Source organism: Lathyrus oleraceus, chromosome 4 (genome assembly GCF_024323335.1).
Source record: "Lathyrus oleraceus cultivar Zhongwan6 chromosome 4, CAAS_Psat_ZW6_1.0, whole genome shotgun sequence".
In the NCBI taxonomy this organism is placed as follows: domain Eukaryota; kingdom Viridiplantae; phylum Streptophyta; class Magnoliopsida; order Fabales; family Fabaceae; genus Lathyrus; species Lathyrus oleraceus.
The window spans coordinates 99,505,916-99,523,693 of NC_066582.1; positions in this window are offsets into that span (position 1 = coordinate 99,505,916).

A 17,778-nucleotide genomic window follows, 5' to 3' on the forward strand; every position below is an offset into this window, starting at 1 on the left:
TCATCACCCTCTTTTTCAGCTTGAAAGATTGGATTTTCAAAGTCGAAGCGAGCCATAGCAAAAGCGTTATCAATAGGATTCGGTGACGTGCATCTGCATGAGTGATGGTATGTGCTTATGAGTGTGAAAGAAAAAAGTGGAAACTAAACAAAACATTGCCATTTTTTTATTTTGAAAAACTGCAAAAATAGAAAGACAGGGAACGAAATATTTGAATGCAAAAAGACGTCCTTTATTTATGATAAAAAATGCAAGTGTCACATAGATGAGTCCTACAATGAGTCATTACGCCCTGGGTGGAACGTAAGACTTGGACATGCATGAATAAACAAAGAAAATTACTCCTTCAGAAAAGTGACTTGGACAATCTCCTCAGAAGACCAATTGTTGATGACTTCACCCGGGATCCTCGGACGCACCCAGTTGTCGATGTCACAATCACTATCCCCACCCTCTTTGTTGACCGCAAAGACTAAGTTGACTTCTCCTTCAACCATGTTAGCATTTGCCCCACCATGCTGTGGCATGGGATTGTTAACGACATTCGGAGCTGGTGCAAGGTCGATGGCCTTTGAATCTATGAGGTCCTGAACTACGTGCTTAAAAGCTTTGTAGTTCTCAATGTTATGGCCAGGTGCCCTAGAGTGGAAGCTACACCTAGCATTGGCGTCATAACCCACCGGAAGTCTACCAACAGGAGGAGCCAGAGTGCGCAATTGCACAAGTTGTAGTTGTTGAAGACTAGAAAGCAACTGAGCGTACGACATTGGAAGGGTGTCGAAACGCCGGTCCATCATCCTTTGCCTCTGTTGATAGGCGGGTCTGTTACCCGGTTGTTGCTGCTGTTGGTACTGAGCTGGTTGAAGTTGTGGTTGTTGTTGTTGTAGTGGTGCTGCAGTTGGAATGGTCACAGCCGCAACATACGGTTGTTGATGATAATTCTGGAAACTGTTCCTTCTAACACCTCTGTTCTGATAGGAAGTCAAAGAATTCACTCCCCCCTCTCTCTGCTTATGCCCTCCAATGAACGACTTTTTTACCCCTGATGAAGATCCAACTCCATTTTGGATCTTGCAGGTCTTTAGGTAATTCTCCACCCTCTCTCCGGTAGACCACATCAACAAAGTTGGAGGCATTGCACCCCACCAGACGCTCCAAATAAGGTCCAGGCAGCGTATTCATGAACATGTTGGCCATTTCCTTTTCCAACATAGGAGGTTGAACACGGGAAGCTATCTCCCTCCAGCGTTGAGCGTATTCCCTGAAGCACTCATTGCTTTTAAGAGACAAATTCTGAAGTTGAGTTCTGTCCGGAGCCATGTCTGTATTATACTGATACTGCTTTACGAAAGCCTCCGCCAAATCCCTCCAGCAGCGGATATGGGCTCTGTCCAGCCTCATATACCATTCCAGGGATGCCCCAGCTAGGTTGTCCTGGAAAAAGTACATAAGCAACTTTTCGTCATCGGAGTATGCAACCATTTTACGGAAATAGGCTTGCACATGGGTCTTCGGGCAAGAGTTGCCATTGTATTTGTCAAATATCGGGACCTTGAATTTCGGTGGCACTCTCACACCTGGGACCAGCCCCAAGTCAGCAACATCTACTCCCAGAGGATTCTGTCCTTCCACTGCCTTCAACCTCTCTTCCAATCTTCTAAACATGGGGTCCATGCCATGGCCCATGCCAAAGTCTTCCTGAAGTAGGGGGAATTGATCGGCCTAATCATCATGGACGAGTTGTTGATCAAGGTTGACATGTGGGATCGGGATAGGCCCCGGTCCATTGGGACCATTGGCCTCTCCAGCTGGAGGATCATCCAATGTCTCTGGTTGAGTAGCGGCGAGATTCCTCTGCATCATCTGTCTGAGCTCTTGTTGTCCCTGAGCCACCCCTTGAACCACATCCATGAATTGGGTCATGCGGATCCTCATCTCAGCGAGCTCTGCTTGTACACCTTCCATTGCTCTCTGGTGGTTTCTGTGGGTACCGTACCGGTGAATGCCTGGGTCAGCTATTCTGCTGATGGAACACCAAACAACTGAGAACACTGTGGCGGTACCTGCTATGCTGATGGATATGCAAATGCAATGACATGTTTATCAATTCCAACGGGTATTCTACCCCCTTGATTCCAGTCTCACATTTGATAAGCAGTGTAAGAAGAAAACCCCGACTAGAATCAAGAAGAAGGTGTAAACCCCCTAGAAATGGATAAACATGTGTTAAATGATATGAATGCAAAATGATGTGATGCAATAATGTGAATGTAATGCAGTGGCATGGAAATCAAGATTGCTGTATCTGCTTGAACATTTGTCGGGTTGCACTGTCTGAAGAGAAACCCACTGAAGAATATAATACAAGATCAAATCTCTGCTCCAGAAAACCGGGTTGGTTGGAGGTTAAGGTTTCCTGATTTAGCCCGCCCCTCACTGGTAGGTTCTAAGAACAGAAGTTCGTCAGCTTTAGCCCTTCAGTCGCGAATAATACGTTTACCACTAAAGGTTTGGCATTATTACGGGACAAAAGACCTCCATTGACTCCCCTCAACAAGACATCCTAATAGCGAGTTCCCAGTCTTTGGGTCCTCAGATTGAGCAGCGAGAATGCGCCCACCAGAGCTAACATAATCACGTCTCGGAGGAGAGGCCTCGACTGAGTTCTCGGGAAATGGTCACCAGAGTCGACGATTTCTAGAGGAACATCCTGCCGTTACGGAACACCCGTAAGACATAATATATCCAAAAGAAACCTCGTCTGGGTGTGGTTCTTAACGAACGACTTAACGTAGCAACACGCCACGCAAGCCTCATGATTATCCACTCTAAAACCTGTGTGTACACTCAAGCCTGGGTAATGGGCTTATCTCTCATAGAACACCCCATCCCAACAAACAAACAAACAAACAGATCCAACAGATACAACAGATGCATGCAAGCAGGTAAGCAAATAAATGTACAAAAGCATGAACACCCAATAAACAAGAAATCACACAAGCTAGGAGGGACTCGCTTAGGGAAGATGGACCAGCAAGAGGTCAACTTCTTAGTGTCCCCAGCAGAGTCGCCAGCTGCAGCAACCTGAAAAATACAGTGCGCGAAAAAACAACCTGCGAAAGAAAATGACAGAAGAGTCGCCACCGTGCGTTATTCATCCCAAAGGAGGGAAAGGAAACGCTCGAAGTAAACCTGAAAAAGGAAGGGACAAGACGGGGTCTCGCAACCAAATCTTGGGTTCGGGAGTCGGTTATGCGAAGGGAAGGTATTAGCACCCCTACGCATCCGTAGTACTCTACGGGATCCACTTTTGTAGTTCTTTTCTAAAGGGTGTGAGTTTATCTTGTGCTGTTTACCAAAAAAAAGGTTAAATGAAAATGACTCGCGCGGATGTCGCATCCACTGCATACGTATCTCATCTGAATATGAGAATTAGAGTCTTCGTAGCTCGGCTGACCTATGGGTTGGGGGATGTGTGCTCGCTAAGACATCGCGTCTTATGCCTACGTATCTCATCTGGAATGAGAATCAGAGCAAGCCGTAGTTCGGCTAACTACAGGGTTATGGAGTGGGTTTTGGACGAACGACGTTACTAAGCAATCTACCAGATGCTCGACCTTTGGAGACTTACTCACCTGTAGTAGAAGGAGTAAACGTGTGTTTAGGAGAAGAAAAATCAATGAAGGGTTAGGGTTTGGTGAACTCATGCAAAAAGACAGTCCTTGACGAAGGAACCTGTAAAAAAACACACAAAAACATTGCCTCCTATCGAGGTCTTCCAGCTAGAAAAGTAGTAAAATGCGGGAAAAATGTAAAAGTACCACGCGGATAAAGATCCGAAGTAACAGCAGTTAGAGGAATGGGAAACCCAGGGATCCTTCCAAGCTAAACACCATCAAAGAAAGTGAGTCAGTACAGGTAATCAGAATGAAACCTCCAGGGGGTATCCCACAAATAAAGTGGAAAACCACGCAAGTTATCCCTGCAAAAGTCATGTGAGCCCTCACAAAAACTCAACAAACAGGTTAGAGACAAAAAAATAGGGTAATCAAGGGTTGCCCCCAAATCAAAATGTAACCACATGAATCATGCCATTAAAAATCACAAAAAAGACATGCATCAAAAGGGTATCAAATTCACCCATAATACCTCATACATTTAGAGCATTCAAATTAAAGGCATAAAGATGATGGATATAGGGCAAACCTAATTAGAGAGCTTGATTGAAATTGAGTTGCACCCGTGAGGTTTACAAAACAATCTTTAGGGTTTATGTGAGGCAGAGGTGATTCTGTGCAGTTGAGTTCCCTTCAGGGTTTGGAGGCTGCTCTGAACTCTGTTAGCTCTTCTCTCACTATCTTTTTCCTCAGGGTAATAGGAATAGAATCTATTTTTGTTTCACTGAAACCTCAGAGTGTTTTGCTTCTCTTCCTTTTTCTCTCCTTTGTTTCAATGAAACTCTAGTATTTATAGGCTAATATTGGTAGCTTAGTGGGCTTTTGAGAGAGGTCCAAGTTTGAGATTTTTTCTTTTATTTATTTAATTATTTATTTATTTTTATTTATTTATTTATTTTTCGCTTTTTTTTTCGTTTTTTTTATATAAATAAAGCTTCTTGGATCTAATTCTGATTGACATGATGAAATGCAATGTGTAAGACCCCAATTTTGGCCCTAAGATCCCTCATGGCCCATATCATATCATATCATGGCCTCAAGGATCACTGCATACCCTAGCTGCCCTCCTAGTGGGTGGGATGCCTTGTGAGTGTGGTTCTTGATCACCAAGCATGTGTTGCATTTGTATATCATTGCTTTTCATATGTTCACTAACCAAAAGTACAAAAATATTGTCATTTAACCTTGTTGCTTGCAGATGAAGCTAGCTAAGTCAAAACAGTCAAATCAGGCCCTGAGCAATAGATGGTGGCCATTCTTGAAGAATTTGGACACCATGATCATTCATAAAGAGTTCATATAACTTGTGATATCATTTGGAAGCAAAATCTCAAGAGAAAGAGGCTTGGAATTCATCAGAACATGGCCCAGTCAAGAAAAGTCAACAAAAGTCAACTGTGGTCAACTGTGCATTTAATCAGGATTTGGAAGGTGTGAGATGGTTAGAAAGACCTCATTCATGTCCATACAAGTCTCATTTGATATTTCGAAGATCAAGGTTGAAGGATTTGAAGTCAGACAAAAAGTTTCCAAAAATGGAAATGACCTGTAATTCTCACCTGCCAAAATGGAAAGTTTTTCTCCCCAAAATTACTTCATCATACAAGCTTCAAATGGAATTTTGTCCAATATGAAAGTTGAAGATCTTGTTCTCACAATTCCAAAAAGTCCAAGAACTTGAAAATCCCATGTATGGTTGTCAAGTTATGGTCCAGTGAATTTCAAAAATGACCCATAATCAGGAGGGCATAACTTCCACATGGATTGTCCAAATTGGTTGTTCTTTATATGCACAAACTCCATTTGACATGTACTTTCATGGTGCATAATTGGATTTCTTCAAAAGTGGTCAATGCAGAAGGTCAAATTTCAACTGTACAGTTAAAATGACCAGGGGCAAAATTGTCCAACTTGTGAAATAATTGGAATTTTTGAGTGGGGATTTTTGCAACACCTCACAAATGGCATTTGAAACTTGTTGGAATATTCATAACATGCTAAGGCCTCATGGTTTGATATCTCACTTTTGAAATGGACTTGAAAATGCATAACATTACCATGACATGGTGAAATTGCAAAGTACATGGTCAATGGAAATGGGACCTTTTTCCACACATCACATATGGTATTTTGGACTTGCTTGAATCAAATTTGAACTGATATATGGACTGGTTTAGAGAAAGGGCAAAAAAGGCCAAAATGCATTTTCAAGCTTCATTTGCTAATCACTAATTTTTTGCTAATCTTAATTATGAGTGGGATTAAGCAACCATATATAAGTCTAATTATAACTGTTTTCTGGGGACACTAATCACAATTCACGAATCCAAAAGAAGAAACTCTCAAATTCTCTCATTTTGCTCCAATTTTGACAACACTTTTTTTGATCATTTCACCAAGATCTCATCAATTTTGTGCGAATTTTTCTGTTGATTCATAAGCTGCAGGTATTGTCGAACTTCTGTTGGTGAAGAACGAAGCAAAATCGTGGCCGAATCGAGCTGCTGCAAAGCCATGAACATCAATGGCAGTTGGTGATTCTTGATGATCCGTGCATCCTCGAGCTGAAAGAACATCACTATACGCCTTCTTGATCAACATACTCGACCTGTTTCGCTGAATTGAAGCTCAAATCGCGCAGAATCCATTGCTGCACACTCTTAAGGTTGGAAATCAAAACTCGCGATTGCCTCAATTATGTTAGGGATTTTGTAGAATATTCATTGTAGATCACGTAGCAACTTGTAGATTGTGATTTCGTTGTGGATTGATTAAGATATCTTCGATTAAAGTTTGTGTGTAATATTCTCTTTCGTTCGATTCGCGTCATATATGAGTTTCTGGACGAAATCGCATGCACATTTGTAATCCACCTGGAACGCCGGTTCTAACGGTGTATAGATTATGCATTTTCGTTAACATTTGTTCATGACCTAATCTGGAGCGGACGAACATGAAGAACACGCTTGTGTTCTTGATTTTCTGCAGAAAACCATACGTAGATCCATTTCCTGGCCTGGTAAATTTGAATCGTGTTTCCCGCTTGGATGGACAAACCAAACACCGCCACCGCATTAAACAACACGCTGCGTTTTGGCCTCAGACTCCATATTTACGGATTTGCCATTAGCTCCTAATTAATTAATTAAATTCATATTAAGCTTAAATAAATATTCAATAATCACCACAAATCTTCAAAAAATCATATATTAACCAATATTAATCCAAATAATTTGAGACCTTTTTTGTTAATCTCCATTTTTAATCTATTATTTTTTAGACATAGAAATTGAAATTGTGCCTGATGGAATTTTAATTGGTATAGAGATGTTCACAATGTATGCAAATTTCATATGTTTTGCTATTTTAATCATAAAATGACCATGCTAGCTCCAAATGAATTGAAATTTTAGAGGATGATTCTTGACACACTTCTGGAATTTTTGACATAGGATTTGTGATTTTTGGACCCCTGGTCTATTAGATATGATTTAATTAATTTGAGTGTGACAATAGGTGTCACACTTTGATATGCTGAGTTTATGAATTATTTTTTCATGCTTCCATTTGGCCTATGGTTCTGATTTTTTGCATGAGATACCTTTGACATGTTAACTTTCAACATGAATTTTTATGGATTTTAATAATCCATTTTCTAATTGATTAGAATTTTTGATTGCTGCTTAGCATTTTTGGATTGCTTCTTGTGTGACAGTTTTACATATGTCGCTAAATCCTCATCCCTTATCCTATGAATATGAAAATTGATGGAGTGCTTCCTAACATATTAAACTTTGATTTGGCTTTGGTCCTACTCATTTCCCATTTAATATCACTGTTTACCATTTGATTGAAGTTGGTGTACATTTTGTGACTTGATTTGGTTGTGTTTTTGCATGCCTTGACATGTTGAATTAATTCCCATAGCTCCACTAGTCCAAATGGCATGAAAATTAACATGTAGCTTGTTGAATGTCCTCTGTTTAGGATATAATTTTTGTGGAATTTTCAATGCTGTTTTGATATTTTTTTGGATGTAATCATTCTGGTTGTCCATATGTGATGCAACCTTGCTTACTTTGTCTTAATTTGTGCATAAAATGAAATTAGTGCATAGTTTGGATATGAGACCAATTGGGATCTCTTCTTGTTAGAATTATCTTGACTTTGACCATGTTTTACTTGCTGTTTTAATACTTTTCCCTCCTTTGGACCCTAGGCTTGGCCTAGTGGTTTTGTTACTTATGTTTGAGCTTGACTTTGACTTTTCAGGTTAAAAAGCTAATGCCTTAAGGAGGTTGATTCATAATTGAGTTGTTTACTTTGATTATTGTGAACTAATTTGTTTGTGTTGTAGGGTGCTTGGTTCACATGGACTTGGTGCTATGTACATCATTGTTTGATTGTTGATTGATTCTTATTGTTGTTGTTTTGTTTATGTTGGGATGCTGATCATATTGGACTGATTTCAGGTACCCTTAGTTGCTCAGTTCTCTTAAGAACTTGCATTGCTTTGCTTATAAGCAATTGGCATTGAGGTACAACACCTTCTTCTTCATGTAGTCTGGAGACCCGGCCTGTTATTTGGCCGGGCAAACTGTCTGAAGTCCTCCTTAAGAGGCAATGTTTGTGATTGTTTATGTTTGTCCCAAGCAGGAAAAGTCCTCAATTGAGGCAATTGGTGGATATAAGAGATATGTAGCCTATCTCCCACTATTCTGTGAGTCTTCTCCTTGCTCCCATTACATGGTTGTCGCATTGAGATCCAAACCCAAGATCTATAGAGTCTTCAATTGGGGAAAGAGTTCCATCTTTCTGAACTCCCCCACATTCTTATATTTACAGGCTCTCTCGGACTTGAGATAGAAGCAATGAGGCACACCCCTCATATCCTTTCATCTGCTTCACCTTAGCCCCTCAATGGCAAGGTTAAGAGCGACACTTACCTCTTACAGTGGACTTTCATAGTCAAACCCTTTTGCTTGAGCCTCATTGAATGGTTATAGTGTGTGCTACTTGAATTTATGTGATTGATTACTTGATTCATTTATACATGATTACTTGATTGTCGTTGTGCATTTATCATCTTTGTTTGCCATCAGTGCATGATCATTTCTTTTGTCCTTGTGACATTGATGTTTTCCCATTGAGGACAATTGTAAGTCCATATTGATTGGCTTTTGTTCCTATGACATGGAAGAGATAGAGTGTAAGACCTCATTGGTCACTCATATCTTCTTTGCTCTTTGTTTGAGCATTGTTGTTGTATGTGAGGATTCATTGTAAGTCCCTGTGATGTGGCATTTGTATTCCTAGGATCATACTGTGGAGGTTAACATGAGTCCAGATAGATTGGCAGTTGACTTCCCTGTTTTGTTTGTTTTTTTGTTTTATTCTGATGGAGATTAGTGTAAGTCCATAGAGTGGCTTCTGATATCCTTACTTGTTTTAGGAGACAGGTATAAGACCATTGAGTGGCATCCAGTATCCGCTTTTATTTACTTTCATCTGTTACCATGTTCAGATTATTGCTCATTTGTAGCCTATTCCTAAGGACCCACTTGAATCATCTTATATATGATTTCAAGAGGTGGACCCTTCTAAGAAGTTTTACATTCCACCATTATCCATTCATCCCATTGTGTCCTACCTTTTCACACATACTTTTAAAAACTTGAAATAAGTGTTGTGCAAACATTCTCACCTCTTTCCAAATTAGAAACTTGGACCTTAAGTCCATGATTTTCCAAACTTCATTTTTGTAAATACTTCATTTTGAATTGACTTTAATCATACTTTGACCTTTTTGTAAATAATCCAAATAACTTCACCCATTCAAATGTTTTGTGGCTTAGTCCATGTTTGTTAAGTTTTCTATGCATTAGCCGTAGGTTTCAATTACCATAGTGGTTGATGTAATTCTTTCCTATCCTTAGTGAGTTGATTGTGAGTCTTCCATACTTATTATAGGGTTAACCCCTCACTAGTATGTTGAAGCCGTCCTCGCATGGTGGATTGTTGATTCAGGTTGAGTATTCTCCCATTGGTAATGAAAAGCCTTAGTGCTTGTGTTTTAAAATTGAATCCACTAACTTTTGGAAATTTTTAGCCGAACTACGGCGTTTTGATCCTTACCTTTGATGGAAGGTACGTAGGCAACGGGTTCATCCGTTCGAACACAAAAATAATTAATTTGTACATTCTTTTCTCATCATCCCAATCATGTTTGCACAATACTTATGTCATGACAAATAATAATGTTCAAACAACAAAGTGTGAAAAGGGCTCCCTAGGAGTACCTAGGACGCATTGGGTGCCTAACACCTTCCCATTGCGTAATTTACCCCTTATCCAGACTCTCTGATCTTTTTCATTAGTTTTCTACGTGTAAAACTTCTTAGGTTTTTGTTCGCTTTTTAACCAGTCCTTAGGATAAATAAAAGTGCGGTGGCGACTCTATATTTATTGTATACATTGCTTATGATTTAATCAATAGATCATATAGTAACGAATACACCGCTACACAATGTATCTAATGTTAAATGACCTAAAAATGAATGCATGCATGAGGTGTAAAGCGTATGCTTCCAGGAAAAATGAAGGGTAAATTTTGGGGTATTACAGCAGGCACAAGTCTGAAGGTCTTGTCAAACACAAAAATATAATTAATGAATTCTTTTCTCATCCCTCCATTCTATTTGTTTGTAAACATCATTTTTGTACCAAATACATATGCACACAAAAAGGGCTCCCTAGGAGTACCTAGGACACTTTGGGTGCTAACACTTCCCCTATGTGTAACCAACCCCCTTACCTGTAATCTCTGACATTTTATTAGTTTTGATTTGAAAAAACTTCTTACTTTTGGGTTTTATTCGTACTTTTTCCCCTTTTCCCTCGGAAACAATAAAAGCGCGGTGGAGACTTTTTTTATTTGATGTCTAGCTTATCCATAGCCTGATGATCATGAATTTACCGGTACATAATGATATGAAAATGATTAGGATTAGTGACCTATATGATCAATGTGACAGGTAATTGAGGTATTCCCGTAGGATTTCGTGAAGGTAAACCAGGTGTTTGTGAAAGGCGAGTACCAGTGGATATAAAGAATTGAAATGGGATATTCTACCCAAGGTAGAGAGACGTCTTGCTAAAGGCAAGCAACTCAATTGAGAAGGGACCTTCTCTTGCGACAGGCAGCAACGACTCCTTAGCAAGAGAAACAGAATCTTCAGATATAGTTAAGAAAAGGGATAGACAGATTTCTCTCACAAAAGGTGATGATAACTCCCTAACTAAAGGTCAAGAAGAAAATGGGAATGGCACGACCTCGCGGGGGGATATGATTTTCTCGTACAACAGGTAGCAACAACTCCATAACATAAGAGAATGGGACTTCCAAACAAAAGATTAAGAAGAAATATTATCGACTTTCTCACACGAAAGGTAGTGAGAACTCCTTAACAAAAGGTTAAGAAGAAAAGGGGAATGAGATTCTCGTACAAAAGGTAACGGGAATTCTTAGACACAAGGTCTATTGGGGATTCTCACACAAAAGGTAGTGAGAGCTTCTTAACGAAAGGTTTAATAAGAAAGGTGGAAAGGATTTCTCATGTGAAAGGTAATGAGAAACTTCTTAACAGAGGGTTAAGAAGGCGCATGAAGCTGAATATGATTTCTCATACAAAAGGTAATGAGAAACTTCTCAACAGAGGGTTAAGAAGAAAGGTGAAGGGGATTTCTTATATGAAAGGTAATGAGAAACTTCTCAATAGAGGGTTAAGAAGGAAATGAAAAGAATTTCTCATACGAAAGGTAATGAGAAACTTCTTAACAGAGGGTTAAGAAGAAAGCTAAAAGGGATTTCTCATACGAAAGGTAATGAGAAACTTCTCAACAGAGGGTTAAGAAGAAAGTTGTAGATGGATAAGATTTCTCATACAAAAGGTAATGAGAAACTTTTTAACAAAGGGTTAAGAATAAAACTGGAATGGATTTCTCATATAAAAGGTAATGATAAACTTCTTAACAGAGGTTTAAGAAGAAAGGTGAAAGGATTTCTCATACGAAAGGTAATGAGAAACTTCTCAACAAAAGGTTAAGAAGGAAGCTGGAAAGAATTTCTCATACGAAAGGTAATGAAAAACTTCTTAACATAGGGTTGAGAAGAAAGGTGAAAGGATTTCTCATACGAAAGGTAATGAGAAACTTCTTAACAGAGGGTTAAGAAGAAAGGTGAAAGGATTTCTCAAACGAAAGGTAATGAGAAACTTCTTAACAGAGGGTTAAAAAGAACACTGGAAAGGATAATCATCTCATACCAAAGATAGTAACGACTTCTTTGTAGGAGATATTTTCCATGCAAAAGGCAAGGGTCACTTACAAAAGGTAAGCAGGTTCAAGGATAGAAATGCTCAAGCAAAAGGCTGGGGAGACTTACAAAAGGTAAGCAGTTGGGGATAACAATCTTTATGCGAAAGGAACAAAGGCGACTCACAAAGGTAAGCAAAAAAAGGAAGACCTCCCATGCAAAAGGCGGGGGATACTTACGAAAGGTAAGTAAAGGACAAAATGTCACAAATATTTGCACGAGGCAAAGCAAAGAGTGGGACAGAACCTGCTAGGTAAAACCTAAACTCAAGGAGATCTGCCAGACGAATTTGGGCTTTGGCACACTCTGACAAGTGGGGAACTTTGTAAATAGGCACGAAAACCTCATATCGTCCCTCAAGCACAATGACGAGGATGAAGTTCTCAAACAATGGCTACCCAAACCCCGCGACTCACCAAACCTATATCAAGCGTTTAAACAAACAGGAAGCAAAGATCTGAAAAAGGTACCCTACTCGTGCAAAAGGCAACGAGGGGGAGATATGATTTTGTGCACAAAGCAACGAAATAAACTCACGAAAGGCAAGTTATCTAAATTATCTTCTCCAAGCCAAAGGCAAGGAGGGCTTGCAAACAACAACAATAGAATAGACTCCTAAAGGAAATTACTGGACGAAAGGTCACCAATACTCGTAAAAGTTCTGAAGATATTTCGCCAAGCGAAACCTGAATTGAGAGAATTTGCCAGACAAAATATGGGCTTTGATACGCTCTGTCAGGCGGGGACCTTGCAGTAGGCACGGAAACTCCATATCGTCCCTCAGGCACAACGGCGGGGATGAAATTTTTGACACAATAGTTACCCAAACCCCGAGACTCACCAAACCTACATGAAATGTTTAAACAAACGAGATGCAAAGATCTGATAGAGGTACCCTACTCGTGCGAAAGGCAACGGGGGGGGGGGGGAGACGTAATTTCGTGCGCAAAGCACCGAAATAAACTCACCAAGGCAAGTTATCTTAATTAATCATCTTTAAGTGAAAGACAAGGAGAGTTGGCACAAGGCCGAAAGGACTTACGAAAAATTAAGTGACTAGTTAAATATTTCGAAGGTACTTGCAAAAGGCGACACGAAGAAGAAATATTTCGGGAAAACCTGCAGGGAATACCAATCCAAGGATTCTCATGATAATGTTTTCACTAGTGAGGAAGAACGTCTCAACGGAGAATTCTTTTTTTTAATGCTTTCGAGAAAGACTTTTATGCAGTTATGCATGTTTATTTTGCAAGGCATAATGCTCCATCTTGATGGAATATGTTATGCGCTTCGTGATGCAATGTTATGTAATGATTACCTATGCAAGATGTTGATGCATGGTCAAGATTTTGGTTAGACGGTATGGTAGGATGTATTTGGAGATTGAGAATACAGAGTACCAATAACCATTGGGTTTATCAATTATGATTGGGGTTCTCTGTTGTAGGGTTTGGGGATGTGTGTTCAGCGTGACTCCCCGACATTCATCTTGAACTTAGAAGTCTCTTATGAACAATGGATCTTGCTCTGAATAACCTCAAAAGTACATAAAGGATCTTCCTTCACTAACCAGTCATGCCCTAGCCTGTTGGGAATCTGCATGTATTGCCCTAGTCACAAGTTGTGATGCAGATTTGTCATGATAGCTATCTCAATCTGACCTGCCCCAGTATCTTGTAACTGTATTCCTCTAATTAAATATATCTAAGAGATTGATTTCTTGGATTACTGAGGTAGCCTGCCTCAGTACACGTCTTGGAATAATTTTGCCTTTGACAAGCCGATCTTTAAGGAAATGCCCCTAACTAACGCCTTATAGAGATTTGTCAAATCTCGACTTAACTTCCTTAGATCAATTGAATTATAGAGATTTATCGACGTGATTGCTTCAGATTGACTAGAATTTGAAGTGTCTTGTCTTTACTGCTCAACGGAGTTCTTAGACATTCTGCTTCTTTATATAATCAAACAAAGTGATTGGTCACTGCTCAACAGAGTCTCAGGCGTTCAGCACTTGATGTGATCAATCAAAACAATTTTCCCCTGCTCAACGAAGTTCTCAGGAGTTTTGGTCTTTTGATGCAATCAACTAGGGTGGTTTACCCCCTGACTATCTGATCTTAGGAGAGATTCACTGAATCTCGACATAACTGTCTCAGACTAACTGAATCTTGCTCAAATTTATTGATATAACTGTCTTAGATTGATCGAAATATGAAACATCTTATCCTTCTGCTCAACGGAGTTCTTGGACATTCTGCTCCTTGATATAATCACATGAAGTGGCCGGTTGCTGCTCAACGGAGTCTCAGGCTTTCAGCACTTGCTGTAATCAATCAAAATTAATTTGCCCCTGCTCAATGGAGTCTCAGGCGTCTGTCTATCTGAGTACAATCAAATCAAGGTGACCTGTCTCTGCTCAACAGAGTTCTTAGGTGTTTTGTCTTATGATTTAATCAGTTGAAGTAATTTGCCTCTACTTAATAAAGTCTTTTAGGCATCATTCTCTTTTAGTGTCATCAAGCTTTCCAATTCACGTTCATTATGAAAACTCTCTTGACGTCAAATACTCACTCATGAGTAACACATGTTCATTTTTAGAAATGATAATAGCAATGTCATGTTTATGCTATTTTTGAAATCCAAGCATGCTCACTAAAATTATGACATATAATAAATGCATCACTGACTGAGAATCTTTGAAAGATAAGAAAACTTTGAGGAGATTAGCCGGAAATTTCTACCTGAATGGTGATGTATTGTACAAAAGAAACTTCGATATGGTTCTGCTCAGACGCGTGGATAGACACGAAGCAGACTTGTTGATAACTGAAGTCCATGAAGGTTCCTTTGGTACTCATTCCAATGGGCGTGCTATGGCAAAGAAGATGTTGCGAGCAGGTTACTATTGGCTGACAATAGAATCTGACTATTGCAAGTTTATGAAGAAATGCCACAAGTGTCAAATATATGCGGATAAGATTCATATTCCTCCGACACTGTTGAACGTCATTTCCTCCCCATGGCCCTTCTCCATGTGGGGAATTGATATGATTGGCATGATTAAGCCCAAAGCTTCGAACGAACATCATTTCATTTTGGTGGCAATTGACTACTTCACAAAATGGGTTGAAATGGCATCGTACGCGAACGTAACTAAGTAAGTTGTTGTGCAGTTTATCAAGAATCTGATTATATGCCGTTATTGTGTGCCAAGCAAGATCATTACTGATAATGGATCAAACTTGAATAATAATATGGTGGAAGCTGTTTATAAAGACTTCAAGATTGCACACCATAATTCTTCTCCCTACAGACCCAAGATGAAAGAGGTTGTTGAAGCTGCAAACAAGAACATTAAGAAGATTATCTAGAAGATGGTTGTGACATATAAGGATTGGCATGAGATGCTCCCATTTGCTTTGCATGGGTATCGGACATCCATCCGCACTTCAACATGGGCAACCCCTTTTCTCTCTTGTATATGGTATGGAAGAAGTGCTCCCCGTAATGGTTGAGATTCCTTCATTACGTGTGCTCATGGAAGGCAAGTTGATTGAGGCTGAATGGTGTCAAACCAGGTTTGACCAACTGAATTTGATCGAAGGGAAGAGATTGACTACCATGTGTCATGGTCAGTTATATCAACAGAGAATGAAGAAAGCTTTTGATAAGAAGGTCAGACCTCGTGTGTTCAGAGAAGGTGACCTTGTGCTCAAGAAAATTCTATCGTTCAAACCAGACTCTAGGGGCAAATGGACTCCTAATTACGAAGGCCCATATATTGTTAAGAGAGCCTTTTCAGGTGGTGCATTGATTCTTACAACTATGGATGGTGAAGAGTCCACTTGTCCTGTGAACGCGGATGCAGTCAAGAAATACTTCGCCTAAAAAGAAAAGAATAACTCGCTAAGTTGAAAACCCTAAAGGGCGGGTTAGGCAAAAATGAGCGTCTCGGTGGATTGAAAACTTGAAAGGGTGATCCAGGCAAAAGTTAGAGACATAAAACAGAAAAATTATCCTGATAAATTGAATACCCCACCTTGGGGAAATTTATGCAAAAATTAGGGATTAGGGCAAGTAACTGCATCCTGCTAATCTTCAGATTTTGAAGACTTTGTTGAGCACAATGGTCGATGGTGATTCATCATCCCCAGTAGCGGCCAAAAGCACAGTGGACATCAAGAGTTGGTGGAAGGATTAGTGATCATTGTATTCAATGTAACCCTTTTCCATGTAAATTACCATTTTTCAACTTTGTAATAATCTATGGAGTCTTGTCATTTACGGACTACCATTCCATTAAATAAAGTTGAACTTTTATCCAATTGTTTCTACTCTTGTTTACTTCAGCAAATAGTTTTAAATTTTCTTATGATCATTTTGAAATTAAAATTTTTAATCAAAATTATTTTTCTTAAACATATAAAAGCATGAATCTTAAAGCAATTGATATCATTTAAAAGAAATATCATCAGTGGTTCGAAAGCAGTAAGCCCTAAGTGTGGAGCAGTATTGGTCCTCCCCGAGCAGTAGGCGCAATTTCTCTTTCATCCTCAACAGCATTTCTAGCATTCAACAATCGTTGTCCGCTATTCCCCAGTAGGGTAACCAACAGAGTTGGTTGATTCAGTCCCCTGCAGAATGTTTATTCCTCAGTAGAATTTGTGTTTATTCCCCAGCTGAAAACCGGTTTCCTCAACAGCTCGCGTGGTTGCGGTAGAACTTTGGTTTCCTCACCAATCGCCATCCGATTTGCTCCCAGTCAGAGTTTCCTCCTGGATTTTGAGCAGCTATTTGTGTTTATCCTCTACATGGTTGTCTCCCATTTGATATGGCGTGGACCTAAAATTCCTTGCAGACTCGATAACGGTTTTTCTCAGCAGATCTCTTCTTTCTCTAGCTAGGTTTGAGCCTTTGGGATGATGCTCTCTTTTCTCCAACAAGTCTTCTCCCTCTTTTGTGGATTGACCGAGAGTTGTATCAATAATTCAAATTTACGACACCTTTGTATCCTTTGCGGTCGTTTTGTCAGCATGATCATCACATATACATATACATATACATATACATATACATATACATATACATATACATATACATATACATATACATATACATATACATATACATATACATATACATATATACTCCTATATTTCATCATCATTTTTGTTGATTCACTAATGAGATTCTTATTCTCCGTTGTGGCAGTACTTTATCCCCATACAAGTTTGATGTTTGTCCTCCCTCCATTGTAGAGTGCCAGCCCCTTAAGTAGAAAGACTTTAACCTTTCTCCTCTCCCCACTGAGTTGTTTCCTCGTGGATAATTATTATTTCAGTTTCCTCCCTAGTTGATTATCTGGATGGAATCACTCCCCTTGAGTTATATCCTCATTGGGTTGAGTCTTGATTGACCGTTTCTTTCTAGATCTTACCTAGATAGATGCTTTAGGTCCCTTAAGAGTTTATTACCTAGTAACTGGTAATATTCTTCTTAGTTTGTAGTTTGCTACTTCTTGCCCATTACCCGGCAAAAGTACCCCTGTTTTCTCCGCAGTGGAGTCCCTAGTGGATTCATTTTTTTTATGATTCCCCTGGAAGTATATCCTTGATATGTTCATCCTAACCGATGACAGATATTTTCTTCCCCTATTTTGAGTTTATCCTTGATATGTTCATCCTAACCGATGACTAATATTCTTATCTTTGGTATTCTACCCAG